Here is a 4,639-nt window from a genome sequence, read left to right as displayed (position 1 = left end):
TGAACCACAAATCTAGTCCTTGCCCTATCCTACACTTTCCCCACAACCTGAGACACACTTGAGCCCATTGCTACAAACACCTTATCAATCTGTGTTGATGATCTTCTTCTCTGACCTTTCCAAGGAAATCTTCACTGACCGCGAGAACTTTCTCATGTCAAATCCTTCACTTCCCACTGCTCCATGGTGCCTCCGCCGCCGTGGTGCCCCCCGCTTCCTGCCTTGGCTCCTGGCATCTACAGCCACCAGCGGTGCAGGAGCACTGTCATCGGCCGTTGGGCCCAGCACCCACTGCCTGTTTTAGGCTAGGGGACCTGAGGGATCCAGACACAGTGATCCCATGAGATCACAGAAGCACAGGCTCAGAGGCAGGCAGCAGGCAGAAAAGGGACTCACCCACGTTCCTTTGAGAATCCCTGTCCTCTTGATGTTGAGCTTCAGTCCACACTGATGACCAGCAGTCTCCTGCCTGGCTGTTTGGGTATATATAAGTTGTGTGGCCTGTTTCCATGTGGCTTGCTGAGCCTCCTGTTCCTCACATTGCATCCCTTGCCACCACCATCTTGGTTCCAAGAATTTATTTCTGAATAAGTTTATTCTGCAGCAGAGTGGAGGCTCTGTCATACCATCTTTGGGGCCTGGTGCCCGTTATCCATTCAGGTGAAGGGATCCCCGAGGTCCAGCCACGGAGGCCCCAAGGAGCTGCAGCGGCAGCATGGGCTTGGCAGTGGGGGGCTGGGAGCTGTAGGACTCAAGCATTCTTTTTTTGGAATCCTTATTCTCTTGATGTTGAGCCTCGATCCATATTGAAGACCAGTAATCAACTGTTTAATTATTCAATTATCAATAAATTGAAGACTGTAGAGGGCCATGGGGCCTGTTTATATGCAGTTTCCTGCTCCTGCAGCTCCTTACATTGTTTCCTCAATTGCCGCCATCTTGGTTCTCCTTTATTTACTATTTTCAAAGTTAGAAGCAACTCTAATGATTTTTCCCTTGACCTTCCCTACCATTAAGTCCTTATTTCACATTGGGGTGGAGGAGCTTCCAGTTGCTTGCTGAGTATGTACATTTGAATTATACATTCTGGAACTGAGGAAATCCCAAGCTGAGTTTGGGGCCCTACTGTGAGATAGATCTAAGTTCCCATTCTTCTTGTTGTTGTTATGTGCCATCAAGTTGCCTAAGACTCATAGCAACCCTATGTACAACAGCCCTAAACCCTGCTCTATCCTTTGCCAATATTATTGTCTCTGACACACCTATCCTGATTACCCCAGTCACTGAATCAATCCATCTCATCAAGGGTCTTCCTCTCCTGAGCTGTCCCTCCACCCTCCCAAGCATGACATCCCTCTTCAAGGACAGATCTCACCTTCCAACATGTCCAAAGTATGTCAGACGAAGCTTCAGAATCCTTACCTCCAAGGAGCAGCCTGGCTTCACCCTCTCCAGGACAAACTTGTTTGTTCTCCTAACAATCCATGGTATATTCAATACTCTTCCCTAGCACCACAGCTCAAAGGCATCAATTCTCCTTCTATCATCCCTAGTCATTGTCCAGCTCTTTGATGCATAGCAAGTAATTGCAAAGACCATGGCCTGTATCAGACACACCTTAGTCTCCAGACTGACATAATTTCTCTTCATTACTATGGAGAGGTTTCTGACAGCAGACTTTTCCAATGCAATTTGTCTTTTAATTTCCTGTGTGCTGGTACCAAGAGTGTTGATTGTAGACCCCATTAGTGCCTTGAATTCTATATTGCCCCTACTCTGAATGAGGGCAACAGTGACATTTGGTCTTCTGAGTGTCAATATTACCTCTAAAATCTGATTTCACCTTTTTGTCAATTAACAGTTTCTCTTGTGGAAGGTTATCGATCTCTTTGGGAAAGGCTTGGGGGAAGAGTTCCTACATCATGAATGAGATCCTTCCCTAAGCATGTTTTTAAGTCAAATTTGTGAGACAGAAAGTGCAGAGTTCTTGTGTAGCCTTTCTTTAGTGCAAGAAAGGAATCCTGGTGGCCTAGCATTATAGGTTGGATTATTAACCAAAATGTCAACAGTTTGAATTCACAAGGCATTCTACAAGAAAAAGATGTGTCAATATCTTCCCTTTAAGAAGAAACTTAGTTTCCTTTATGAGGAAACTAATGGCCTCAGAAACCAAATGCAGGGTTGCTAAGAAGTGGAACGGGTTTGATTGGGATTTAAAAAAAAAATAGTAATAATGCACTACAGTTAAAGCATTGAACATCCAATTAAAAGGTCAGCTGTTCAAACCCACCAGCTGTCTGATGGGAGAAAGATGTGGCATCTTGCTTCTGTAAATGTATTGGAAACCTTAAGGCAGTTCTGCTGTCCTAACAAGATCATGAGTTAAGAATCAACCTGAGGGCAGTGGGTTTTGTGATTTATTGCAAGAAACACTTGCAATCACTTCAATTATTTCAAAGCTGCATAGCAAATGACAATGACTGTGCTAAAGAATTTCTTACATGTTTAATTATTTGGATAAGCATAAAGTTGTCCACAAGTGAAATATTTATAACTCAGGCACTGTGTATAAATTTCTGGCAATGAGGGGAGCTCTGGTGGCCTAGTGGCAAGAAGCTGCACTGCAATCCCAGAGGCGCACAGTTAGAATCCAGCAGATGCTCTGCCAGGGAAGGAGGGACAATCTCCTCCTGTAGCAGTCAGATCTGATTTGATGGTACACACACACAAATAATAAAATAAAAATTCAAAAAAAAATTTCTGGCAATGTACTACAAAATTATTCTTCAAGAAAACCTGGTCTCTTCACTCAAGGGTTTGTGCATCTGTAAGTTTGTTCAAGTCTGGGATATGACTCTACTTTAGCAATTCAAGTTAGACTGCCATTCAGTTGACCTAGAATCCTTCCATTTCTACAGATAAAGTAACTGTGTAGTGGATTTAGCATGTTATTTCAGCCCTAGGGACACCATGACTCAGCAGCGAGTTTAAGTCCATATTCATTGCTGTTGAGTTGAAAGTGACTCAGATCTGACCTTCCAGAGATTTTCCAAGGTATAAAATGCCCATGAGAAGACTGCCTATCTTTTGCCCTCAAAGATGTTGGTGGATTTGAACAGTCAGAGAAGCACCATCCATGGGTTAGCAGTGCAACTCTCTACAAACTACCCCACCAGAAGAGTCACACTATTCTGATTATTAGTCTGCTGGTCTTTGCTGTTGGTTAGAGTGGCCATGCCCATCTTGTCTTTGACAACAAAAGGCTGCTACTTGGCCCTTACCACTACAGAATCCAGTCATTCCCACTATTGTTAGAAGTCCTATTTTCAGTTAGGGCAGTTCTCACTATAAAATCTACCTTATAAAAGATAGTAATCGCAGCAATCTTAAAGTGCCCTCATCCCTACAATTTTGCTTAGCCAGATCTGACAAGCAATTCAGAAATTCAGAATCCTAAGATTCTGTTCGTCTAGAATCACTCTCAGCACCAAATGTCTTGAACTAGTTCCTCTAGATGAGCAGAACCAACAAAGTATGTGTGTCTACACACACACACTCCTGCTGAAAACCTGTTGGAGGGTCGGCTATGAGTTGATTCTGACTCAGGGCACACAAGCAACAACTCATGGTGATCCTCCATCACATTTCTGAGGCTGCAAATCTTCATACAGAGCAGCTGGAAGATTAGAACTGCCAACTTTTTGGTTCGGAGTCTAACACATATTACACAACCAGAATCCCTTATCAATAGATAACTTATTTCAAGAAAATAGCTCGATGTTTTCCTCTTTATTTCCTTTCAAGAAGGAAGGTCCATCCCTTCGAGGATGTAACTAATAAATCTCTCATTACTATTTATCCTAAAAAAAAATAGTTTATGCAGTTTGGAAGCTGGCAAGTCCCAAATCCACAGATCAGATGTCAGGCTGGAGGTTTCTCCTGGCTCAGGTGGTTGAAGGAATGGATGTTCCCAAAATCTACACATCGGACAGCAGGTTGCTGGTTCATATCCCAAGAATCAAAAGTCAGAGGATGATTAGTCAGATACAGAATGGAAAGAGAATGAGATTTGCCAGAATGCACACATATAGTGGATGCAGGTCACTTGCCCAAAGAAATGGATTCACTTTCAACTATTTGACTGTTCTTATCATATTATCACATTACAGAAAAGCAATCAGTTCCATGTCTGCCAAACCACTGAGAATCACGGTCTAGCCAAGGTAACATGTAACATTAACCATCACACAATTTATAGTATTTTATTATGACAGCCCTAGGAGACTAGTAAAAGTGCCAACTATACTACACCAGCTGGTTGGTTCTCCTGTATAAAATGCGGAGGAACTCTGACAGTTCAGTCCATCAGGACATGGGCTCTAACCTAAAGGGTACACTTGAAATTCACCAGCAACTCCTCAGGAGAGGCCTGGTTTACAGTCTTGGAAACCTAATGGAGGGTCAGCTAGATAATGGTTCTGACTTGAGAGCAAGGAGTTGAAATGAATAACGGGGCAGTAGAGAAAGAGAAAGAGGCCAGATGAGTTGTGGGAGAATATCAAGGGTATCATCCAGGAAGAGTGCAAATGGTCATTGCAAAGACAGAAGAGGAAGAAAAAACCAAAATGGATGTCAGAAG

Source organism: Elephantulus edwardii, unplaced genomic scaffold (assembly GCF_000299155.1).
Source record: "Elephantulus edwardii isolate Elephantulus edwardi_28Jun2011 unplaced genomic scaffold, EleEdw1.0 scaffold00044, whole genome shotgun sequence".
In the NCBI taxonomy this organism is placed as follows: Eukaryota; Metazoa; Chordata; class Mammalia; order Macroscelidea; family Macroscelididae; genus Elephantulus; species Elephantulus edwardii.
Note: the sequence above shows the minus strand (reverse complement) of the source record.